The 12,156-nt window shown below is 36.9% G+C and overlaps 1 non-coding gene across 1 annotated transcript; it reads left to right on the top strand.

Moving 5' to 3' along the window:
- Positions 1-3,897: 3,897 nt before the first annotated feature.
- On the top strand, positions 3,898-4,005 carry LOC130958933 (small nucleolar RNA R71). Its single transcript, XR_009078033.1, has one exon. It is a non-coding gene; the product is annotated as a small nucleolar RNA R71 (small nucleolar RNA).
- Positions 4,006-12,156: the final 8,151 nt, after the last annotated feature.

Below are 12,156 nucleotides of genomic sequence, written 5' to 3'. Positions count from 1 at the left end.
ATTTATTGAGTCTTGGCTGTGGCCCAAAGCACTCTGTCTTCCAGTATTACCACCGGATACATACATGCCACAGACACATAATTGGGTGAACCTTTTCAGATTGTGACTCAGCTTTGCTAAAGTCCCCAATTAGAGGTGTCCAGGGTTCTTAAGCACACTCTTATTTGCCTTGGATCACAACTTTATTCTTTCTTTTTCTTTCTTTTTCTCTTTCTTTTTTTTTTCGGTTTTTTTTTTTCGTTTTTTTTTTTTGCAATGCTTTCTCTTGCTTCAAGAATCATTTTATTGATTTTTCAGATCCTCAGTAACATGTCTCCTTTTTCATCATTCTTTCAAGAGCCAACATTCATGAACCACAAATTCAAAAGACATATGCACTGTTTAAGCATACATTCAAAGAACAAAAGTGTTGCCACCACATCAAAATAATTAAACTATTATAAAATTCAAAATTCATGCAATTCTTTCTTTTATCAATTAGGCACGTTTTTATTGAAGAAAGGTGATGGATTCATAGAACATTCATAACTTTAAGGCATAGACACTAAGACACTAATGATCATAAGACACAAACATGGATAAACATAAAGCATAATTTTCGAAAAACAGAAGAATAATAACAAGGAAATCAAAGAACGGGTCCACCTTAGTGATGGCGGCTCTTTCTTGCTCTTGAAGATCCTATGGAGTGCTTGAGCTCCTCAATGTCTCTTCCTTGTCTTTGTTGCTCCTCCCTCATGATTCTTTGATCTTCTCTAATTTCATGAAGGATGATGGAGTGTTCTTGATGCTCCACCCTCAGTTGTCCCATGTTGGAACTCAATTCTCCTAGGGAGGTGTTTAGTTGCTCCCAATAGTTTTGTGGAGGAAAATTCATCCCTTGAGGAATCTCAGGGATCTCATGATGAGTGAGATCTCTTGTGTACTCCATCCTTTTCTTGGTGATGGGCTTGTCCTCATCAATGGGAATGTCTCCCTCTATGTCAACTCCAACTGAATAACAGAGGTGACAAATGAGATGAGGAAAGGCTAACCTTGCCAAAGTGGAGGTCTTGTCCGCCACCTTGTAGAGTTCTTGAGCTATAACCTCATGAACTTCTACTTCTTCTCCAATCATGATGCTATGAATCATGATGGCCCGGTCTATGGTAACTTCGGACCGGTTGCTAGTGGGGATGATTGAGCGTTGTATGAACTCTAACCATCCTCTAGCCACGGGCTTGAGGTCATGCCTTCTCAATTGGACCGGCTTTCCTCTTGAATCTTGCTTCCATTGTGCACCCTCTTCACAGGTGGAAGCCTTTGCCTTCCCTTTCCTCTTTTTAGAGGTTTCTCAGGCCTTGGATGCCATAAATGGTTATGGAAAAACAAAAAGCAACGCTTTTACCACACCAAACTTAAAATGTTTGCTCGTCCTCGAGCAAAAGAAGAAAGAAGAGAGTAGAAGAAGAAGAAATGAGGAAGAGGGAGATGGTAGTGTGTTCGGCCAAGAAGGGTAAGAAAGGGTGTTTAGGTTGTGTGAAAATGAAGAGTTGAAGAAGGGTATTTATAGGAGAGAATGGGGTAAAGGTTCGGCCATTATGGGTGGGTTTGGGAGGGAAAGTGGTTTGAATTTGAAGGGTGAGGTTGGTGGGGTTTTATGAAAGATGGATGTGAGTGGTGAAGAGAAAGATGGGATTTGATAGGTGAAGGGTTTTTGGGGAAGAGGTATTGAGGTGATTGGTGAATGGGGGGAGAAGAGAGAGGGTGATGGTAGGGTCCTGTGGGGTCCACAGATCCTGTAGTGTCAAGGAAAAGTCATCCCTGCACCAAATGTGGCTCAAAATCACGTTTTGAGCTATTTCTGGCGTTAAACGCCGGGCTGGTGCCCATTCCTGGCGTTTAACGCCAGGTTCTTGCCCTTTACTGGCGTTTAACGCCAGTCTGGTGCCCCTTTCTGGCGTTAAACGCCCAGAATGGTGCCAGACTGGGCGTTAAACGCCCAACAGCTAGCATTACTGGCGTTTGAACGCCAGTTTCTTCTCCTCCAGGGTGTGCTGTTTTTCTTCCTGTTTTTCATTCTGTTTTTGCTTTTTTCATTGTTTTTGTGACTTCTTATGATCATCAACCTACAAAAAAGATAAAATAACAAAAGAAAATAATTAATCATAAAACATTGGGTTGCCTCCCAACAAGCGCTTCTTTAATATCATTAGCTTGACAGAGGACTCTCATGGAGCCTCAGAAGTACTCAGAACCGTGTTGGAACCTCCCAACACCAAACTTAGAGTTTGAATGTGGGGTTTCAACACCAAACTTAGAGTTTGGTTGTAGCCTCCCAACACCAAACTTAGAGTTTGACTGTGGGGGCTCTGTTTGGCTCTGTTTTGAGAGAAGCTCTTCATGCTTCCTCTCCATGATGACAGAGGGATGTCCTTGGGCTTGAAACACCAAGGATTCTTCATTCACTTGAATGATCAACTCTCCTCTATCAACATCAATCACAGCCTTTGCTGTGGCTAGGAAGGGTCTGCCAAGGATGATGGATTCATCCATGCACTTCCCAGTCTCTAGGACTATGAAGTCAGTAGGGATGTAATGGTCTTCAATCTTCACCAAAACATTCTCTACAAGTCCATGAGCTTGTTTTCTTGAATTGTCTGCCATCTCTAATGAGATTCTTGCAGCTTGCACCTCAAAGATCCCTAATTTCTCCATTACAGAGAGGGGCATGAGGTTTACACTTGATCCTAAGTCACACAAGACCTTCTTGAAGGTCATGGTGCCTATGGTACAAGGTATAGAAAACTTCCCAGGATCTTGCCTCTTTTGAGGCAGTTTCTGCCTAGACAAGTCATCCAGTTCTTTGGTGAGCAAGGGAGGTTCATCCTCCCAAGTCTCATTTCCAAATAACTTGTCATTCAGCTTCATGATTGCTCCAAGGTATTTAGCAACTTGCTCTTCAGTGACATACTCATCCTCTTCAGAGGAAGAATACTCATCAGAGCTCATGAATGGCAGAAGTAAGTCCAATGGAATCTCTATGGTCTCATTTTGAGCCTCAGATTTCCATTGGAACTCAGAGGAGATTGGTACACGCCCACTGAGGTCTTCCTCAGTGGTGTTCTCCTCCTCTCTTTCCTCTCCACATTCGGCCATAGTTATGGCTTTGCACTCTCCTTTTGGATTTTCTTCTGTATTACTTGGGAGAGTACTAGGAGGGAGTTCAGTAACTTTCTTGCTCAGCTGTCCCACTTGTCCTTCCAAATTTCTGATGGAGGACCTTGTTTCATTCATGAAACTTTGAGTGGTCTTTATTAGATCAGAGACCATTGTTGCTAAGTCAGAAGTATTCTGCTTAGGACTCTCTGTCTGTTGCTGAGAAGATGATGGAAAAGGCTTGCCATTGCTAAACCTGTTTCTTCCACCATTATTGTTATTGAAACCTTGTTGAGGTCTCTCTTGATTCTTCCATGAGAAATTTGGGTGATTTCTCCATGAAGAATTATAGGTGTTTCCATAGGGTTCTCCTAGGTAATTCACCTCTTCCATTGAAGGGTTCTCAGGATCATAGGCTTCTTCCTCAGATGAAGCATCCTTAGTACTGTTTGGTGCATTTTGCATTCCAGACAGACTTTGAGAAATTAAATTGACTTGTTGAGTCAATATCTTGTTCTGAGCCATTATGGCATTCAGAGTGTCAATCTCAAGAACTCCTTTCTTCTGACTAGTCCCATTGTTCACAGGATTCCTTTCAGAAGTGTACATGAATTGGTTATTTGCAACCATTTCAATCAATTCTTGAGCTTCTGTAGGCGTCTTCTTCAGATGAAGAGATCCTCCAGCAGAGCTATCCAAAGACATCTTAGATAGTTCAGAGAGACCATCATAGAAAATTCCTATGATGCTCCATTCAGAAAGCATGTCTGAAGGACATCTTCTGATTAATTGTTTGTATCTTTCCCAAGCTTCATAGAGGGATTCTCCATCCTTCTGTCTGAAGGTTTGGACTTCCACTCTAAGCTTACTCCATCTTTGTGGTGGAAAGAACTTTGCCAGGAAGGCATTGACTAGCTTTTCCCAAGAGTCCAGGCTTTCTTTAGGTTGAGAATCCAACCATATTCTAGCTCTGTCTCTTACAGCAAAAAGGGAATAGCATCAGTCTATAGACCTCAGGGTTAACCCCATTAGTCTTGACTGTGTCACAGATTTGCAAGAATTCAGCTAAAAACTGATGAGGATCTTCCATTGGAAGTCCATGGAACTTGCAATTCTGTTGCATTAGAGAAACTAATTGAGGCTTAAGCTCAAAGTTGTTTGCTCCAATGGCAGGGATAGAGATGCTTCTCCCATAGAAATCAGGAGTAGGTGCAGTAAAGTCACCCAGCACCTTCCTTGCATTGTTGGCATTGTTGTTGTTTTCGGCTGCCATGGGTTCTTCTTCCTTGAAGAATTCGGTCAGGTTCTCTAAAGAGAGTTGTGCTTTGGCTTCTCTTAGCTTTCTCTTCAGGGTCCTCTCAGGTTCAGGATCAGCTTCAACAAGAATGCCTTTGTCTCTGCTCCTGCTCATATGAAAGAGAAGAGAACAAGAAAATGTGGAATCCTCTATGTTACAGTATAGAGATTCCTTGAAGTGTCAGAGGAAAAGAGAAATAGAAAGAAGAAGGAGAAGAAGAATTCGAACTTTAATTAGATAAGGTTCGAATTGTGCATTTAGAAGGAGTGGTACTCCATAGATAGAAGGATGTGGGAAGGAGGGAAGGAAATTTTCGAAAATTCAATTAAAAGATTTTGAAAATATTTTGAAAATTTGATTGATAATTTTCGAAAATTGAAAGTGGAAAAGAAATCAAGTGTTTTTTTGAAAAAGATTTTGAAATTAGAAGTCAAAAAGATTTGATTGAAAACTATTTTGAAAAAGATGAGGTTAAAAAGATTTGATTGAAAAGTTATGGTTTTAAAAAGATGTGATTGAGAAGATATGATTTGAAAACCATTTTAAAAGATATGATTTGAAAACAATTTGAGAAGATATGATTTTGAAAACAAATGACTTGCCTAACAAGAAAAGATATGATTCAAACATAAAACCTTTCTCAACAGAAAAGGCAACAAATTTGAGATGTTCAATCAAATCATTAATTGTTAGTAAGTATCTTTGAAAAAAAAAAGAAATTGATTTTGAAAACATTTGATTGAAAAGATTTGATTTGAAAAAGATTTGATTTTGAAAAACTTGAAAAAAATTGATTTGAAAACAAAATCTTCCCCCTAGCACCATCCTGGCGTTAAACGCCCAGAATGGTATACATTCTGGCGTTTAACGCCCAAAATGCTACCTTTTTGGGCGTTAAACGCCTAACCAGGTGCCCTGGCTGGCGTTTAAACGCCAGTCTGCCTTCTTCACTGGGCATTTTTGAATGCTCAGCTTTTTCTGTATAATTCCTCTGCAGTGTGTTCCGAATCTTCAATCCCTTGTATCATTGACTTGAAAAGACACAAATTAAAAATATTTTTGGATTTTTAATAATTAAAATGCAACAAGAATCAAATAACAATGCATGCAAGACACCAAACTTAGCAGTTTGTATACTACTGACACTAATGAACTGAAAATGCATATGAGACACACAAAATACTCAAGTCAATAGAATTCAAAGATCAGAGCAAGAAATCATCAAGAATTACTTGAAGATCCTTAAGACACATGAATGAATTCATGCAATTGACACCAAACTTAAGATGAGACACTAGACTCAAGCAAGAAACATGAAATCTTTTTGGTTTTTATGATTTTGTAAAATCTTTTTGTGTTTTTCGAAAATTAAGTGGAAAAAGGTATCAAAATTCTTAATGAGAATTCCAGGAATCAGTGCAATGCTAGTCTAAGACTCCGGTCCAGGAATTAGACATGGCTTCACAGCCAGCCAAGCTTCCAAAGAAAGCTTCGGTCCAAAACACTAGACATGACCAAAGGTCAGCCAAGCCTTAGCAAATCACTGCTCCAAAAGCAAGATTGATACGAAATCAACAAGCTCTTGTGGTGATAAGTTGAAACCTCGGTCCAATTAGATTAGACATGGCTTTTCAGCCAGCCAGATTTCAACAAATCATCATGAAACTCTAGAATTCATCTTCAAGAATTTCGAAAAAAATACCTAATCTAAGCAACAAGATGAACCGTCAGTTGTCCAGCCTAAACAATCCCGGGCAATAACACCAAAAATTTGATGTTGTTGCCGGATCTTGGCACTGATGTTACCAAAGGCTTGCTCAAAACTAGAACAATCCCCGGCAACGGCGCCAAAAACTTGGTGCGCGAAATTGTGAACTATACTTTTTCACAACTCTCATAATCCATGGTAATGGCTCCAAAAACTTGGTGCGCTCAATACCATGGCATTACACAACTTCGCACAACTAACCAGCAAGTGCACTGGGTCGTCCAAGTAATAAACCTTACGTGAGTAAGGGTCGATCCCACGGAGATTGTTAGTATTGAAGCAAGCTATGGTCATCTTGTAAATCTTAGTCAGGCAAACTCAGATATATATGGTGATGAACGAAAATAACATAAAAGATAAAGATAGTGATACTTATGTAATTCATTGGTAGGAACTTCAGATAAGCGCATGAAGATGCCTTCCCTTCCGTCTCTCTGCTTTCCTACTGTCTTCATCCAACCCTTCTTACTCCTTTCCATGGCAAGCTCGTATAGGGTCTCACTGTTGTCAGCAGCTACCTCCCATCCTCGCAGTGAAAGCTAATGCTCAATACTCTGTCACAGTACGGCCAATCACCGGTTCGGTTCCCTCCCCTACCGGAATAGAATAACTCTTTTGCGTCTGTCACTAACGCCCAGTAGGTTACAGGTTTGAAGCACGTCACAGTCATTCAGTCATTGAATCCTACTCAGAATACCACAGACAAGGTCAGACCTTCCGGATTCTCTTGAATGCTGCCATCAGTTCTTGCCTATACCACGAAGACTCTGATCTCACGGAATGGTTGGCTCGTTTGTCAGGCGAGCACTCGGTTGTCAGGCGATCAACCATGCATCGTGCAATCAAGAATCCAAGAGATATTCACTAAGCCTCAGATGCTTGTAGAACAAGAATGGTTGTCAGTCACCTTGTTCATGGGTGAGAATGGTGATGGGCGTCAATCATCACCTTCATCATGTTGAAGAACAAGTGATATCTTGGTAAAAGAACAAGTGGAATTTGAATGAAAGAACAATAGTAATTGCATTAATACTCGAGGTACAGCAGAGCTCCACACCTTAATCTATGGTGTGTAGAAACTCCACCGTTGAAAATACATAAGCATGAGGTCTAGGCATGGCCGAATGGCCAGCCTCCCAATGATCTAAGAACTAAAATGTTCAAAGATGATCTAGAGATCTAAAAGTGATCCAAAGATTTCTATACAATAGTAAAAGGTCCTACTTATAAGAAACTAGTAGCCTAGGGTGTACAGAAATGAGTAAATGACATAAAAATCCTCTTCCGGGCCCACTTGGTGTGTGCTTGGGCTGAGCAATGAAGCAATTTCGTGTAGAGACTCTTCTTGGAGTTAAACGCCAGCTTTGGTGCCAGTTTGGGCGTTTAACTCCCATTTAGGTGCCAGTTCCAGCGTTTAACGCTGGGATTTCTTGAGGTGACTTTGAACGCCGGTTTGGGCCATCAAATCTTGGGCAAAGTATGGACTATTATATATTGCTGGAAAGCCCAGGATGTCTACTTTCCAACGCCGTTGAGAGCGCGCCAATTGGGCTTCTGTAGCTCCAGAAAATCCACTTCGAGTGCAGGGAGGTCAGAATCCAACAGCATCTGCAGTCCTTTTGAGTCTCAGAATCAGATTTTTGCTCAGGTCCCTCAATTTCAGCCAGAAAATACCTGAAATCACAGAAAAACACACAAACTCGTAGTAAAGTCCAGAAAAGTGAATTTTAATTAAAAACTAATAAAAATATACTAAAAACTAACTATATCATACTAAAAACATACTAAAAACAATGCCAAAAAGTATACAAATTATCCGCTCATCACCACACCACCCAATGCAAAAACCCTATCCACTAACATAGCATCCATGGTTTCCCATCAATCTACACCAAATTTCCAAGTAAAATCCATAATGTACGATACCTTACCACTACGTAGAACAGAAAAATACTATGTAATATTCTGCATGCCTACCTCTGTCACGGGAGATTCCAGGCAGAATCTTTGCTCCTTCCTTCACCGATCTTCAGCCAACGATGAAGAGGTTCCACTGAACTCCAGATTGTTTTACTTCAAAAAGTCACGCCAAGAGTCTAGAATGCCAGGGTTTGATGGTTTCAGTTCGCAGGAGATGAAGAAGACAAAGTGATCTTTCAATATTGGGGAAGGGGGTTTGAAAGTTTTGTAGATGCTGAGTTGAAACGGTGTCGTCTATTAGTGGGTTTAGCGCCAAAACCCAATACGACGTCGTTTTCGTTCATCCAGCGTGGCACTCATTCGCCACGTCACTCCCGGCGGTAAGGAATCTGGCCGGAAAATATGCGGGGGACCAACTTGATGCATTTTTTTCAATATGGAGGACTAAATATGTGCAATTGGGAACTCAGGGACTAAATCGGTGCTTTTTGTGAATCTCAGGGACCACTTTGGTATTTAACTCGAAATTTGTTCAACAAAAAGCTCACATGGACTAAAATGCCACATCTCTTTTTGACTAACAACTAAATGCATATATAACATGATAATTTATATATTCTATCATAATAATACCCTATCAAAGTCCTAAATAAATTATAAAATTTAATTTTTTAATATTTAAAAAAATTATAAATTCTTCCAAAATTTGTTCTTACATGTTCAGAGAATATTTAAAATTTTAAATAAGAAATAACTTTCATAACCAATATTAGTTAGTCAAATAATCGCTTCATTTGATTTTCTATTTAATAATTTATTGATTAACAATAAATTTTTAAATAATCTTTAGATTTATAATTAATTAATTCTTAACTTATCGAATTAAAAAATACCATTAAAAAAAACCACTTCCATGACCCACCCATTTAAAAAGTGTATCCACCCAAATATCTAAAATCAGCATCTCCATTTTTAGGCTTCAATTCAGCGTTCAATTCATTCTTATCCGAAAAGAAAAAGCCCATCCACTTTTCACACACTCGTTTCTATAGTCCCCTAGCTCCTATAAATATCTTGTTGCATTTCTTCATCTTAAGAATCATAACTCAAAGCAACATCATATATTTGGTACCATACAATAATATAGCGAGAGAAATCAAGAATGTCTGACATCGCTATGTTGGTGGCAGAAGAGTACGAGAGGAGGACCAAGAATCTTAAGAAGGTAGAGGGAGAAATGACGTTGGTTTCTTCTTCACTATTATTGGGTCTCACTGAGAGGCTTGTTAAGGATAAGAGGGTGTTTCCAAAGTGGGTTTTGAAATGGGAACCAAAGACCCAATTTGCCATTGCTGCCTCAAACAGTTTCTTCTCTGCTTAAAATATCTTGCTGCTTTCGCTTTCGTTACTTGGTAGTCGGACTAGTTGCTACCTAATTATATATTTTCCTTTTATTTTTCTTTTTTTTTCTTTCTCCATGAAATTTTCTTTTCTCTAAGTTCATGTGAATTACAGTTAAATTCAATTTTATGAAAATCGAACTGGATATTAAGCCAGACTAGATAATAATGGTTCATCAGAATATTGTGGTTTAACTGGACTGTGATTAAATATATATTTATATTTATTTTGGTTCGGTTAGAACAATTTTGCACATTGAAAATTTTAAAAAGAGTAATACCCTAATACAGTCTCTAAGAAATATTATTGAGGCAAACATTAATTTTTAACAAAATTTAATTATTTAATCAATTTTAAATTTTTATTTTGTTAGACATTAATTTTTACATTATGTTGTTTGTCTTTATAAAAGGACTGATTTATTAATTTTAAAAATTTTGTATAATGTAGTTATGTTGGCTTGTGGTAGGATATAGCAGATGTGGAACAATAAGATGTGCAGACAAATCAGGCAGGTAGCATCTTTATAGAGAATTTTGATATTTTTTAATACAGTTAGTGTGTGTTATAAAATGGTGCATAATTATACATTATCGAAAGAATATATTATTAAGAATTTGGATCATTCTCAATATATAACTTTTAATCAGCTTAATCTCTTTTATTTTTTTAATTATTTTATACTCCTCATTATTTGCTTAATCTCATTATTTACTGTAATAATGTAATTAATAATATTTTATATTTTTTTATAATTTCGAACTTTAAATAATTTTAATATAGTGTTATAATTTTAACTAGTATGACAACTTTAATAATTTATGATATTAATATTTTATAATTTAATTATGTTAATATTTTTAAGTAGTCATAATTTATAACTATTGTGTAAGTAATTTATAATTATCTTAATAGTATTATGTAGTTTGTAAATAATTATTTTATAATTTTCATATTTTTAAAATTAAAGTTTAATTTTTATGTTTACCACTTGATAATTATATTTTAAACAATTTAATTTAAAATTATTCTGTAATTACTTAATATCTTAATAATTTATTGTTCTGTAACTAAATTAAAATAATTTCAAAATTTAATTTTTTATAAAAACAGTTTAATATTTTATTTCATTTTATAATTATGATATGTTCTATAAAAAATTGTTTTATACAAATTTGTTTTAGCTTTTATATTAAGTTATATATTATTTTATATTATTTTGCTTAATGTACAAAGATAATTTAGAATTATTTTATACTTTAAATATTTCTGTAATTATAGTTTAATTATAATTGTGTTGTATTTAATAATAATTATTTTATAATTATTATTTTTATTGAACTTTTTATATTTATTAGTGTTATGTTATTTGTATCGGCCACCAAAATATTGTTGCCCCAGAAACTTGATCTATTAGAGACGTAAAATGAGATTAGAGTCGACACATTCTGATTGACTGAATTCTATCATGTCTCAAGAATGAGTGAAATAAAAAGACATGTTGCATTGCTTACTACTTGAGTCAAAAAGGTGAAAGCTTAAAATTTACACTTTTTACTATATGTAGTACACATTTTTGTCTCCCTATTGATGTGGGTATCATTATCGATAGAACAGACAATAGTCATGCTTTCTTGGTAAACAAGCGCATGGCAGTTTTTGGCAGAGAACTTTGAAGCTAAGCTAGTACTAACTCAGCAAGTTATTATAAAGCTAACTGTCATGGGTTTGCGTATCATTTCGGTGCATACATGACGTCAAAATCCAAGACACACATAAAAGGTGTGTGGAACATCAAAAGGATGTTGGCTTGCATGTCAAACTACTGCACTCTACACAACCATATCACCTACCTCGTTAGTATCCTGATTCTCGTCATTGACTTCGTAGTTGGCTCTGAAGTCCTCTTAACCCTCATTGTTGTTTGCTATGCAGATTACTCTATTATCATCCATGTTTGACTCGTGTTAAATTTTATCTGTAGCTATATGTTCAAACTCAACATACAATTCAACATCGACATTTGAGCTTGAGTCTTTTGATGAATCTGAAACATCTATTACATACTTGCTTCTTCATCAACGATGGATATTGTATCAAACTGTATTAGCGTAGCCTACCAAATATGATAACAGGATTTCTGTACAACTCACTAAAAGTCCCACTTTTATCATCTCCTTGAACTCAGTCTAGAAATTATCTAGCCTCACACCACTGATACTTATGCACACACTAAAACAAATAAGGGTTTTCGCAACGGTCGAAAACTATTGCCATATATCAGAAAACCATTCCTAAAACTTTAAGCAATGCTTTGGCAATGGTTTTTGACCTGTGGTATATGCGGCCGTTGCCAATGCTCATAGGCAACGGTTTTTACCTAAGGCAACGGCAACCAAAAAAATCGTTGCCATAGTTATTAGCATAGACAATTTTTTTGACAATAGTTTAGAACCGTTCTCTTTCACGACGTAATGGTTTAAAACCATAACGGTATAGGTAACGGTTTTAAGCTGTTGTAGTTTTGTTATTCAGAAAGACAATGGTTTAAAAGCGTTGCCTTTGGTGTTGTATTTTTTGCTATGATTTTCATATTGTTGTCATTTTGTAGCTATCTTTGGCAACGGTTTTA

The sequence above is a fragment of the Arachis stenosperma genome, chromosome 10 (assembly GCF_014773155.1).
Source record: "Arachis stenosperma cultivar V10309 chromosome 10, arast.V10309.gnm1.PFL2, whole genome shotgun sequence".
In the NCBI taxonomy this organism is placed as follows: Eukaryota; Viridiplantae; Streptophyta; class Magnoliopsida; order Fabales; family Fabaceae; genus Arachis; species Arachis stenosperma.
This window is presented reverse-complemented; position numbering and strand designations above follow the sequence as displayed.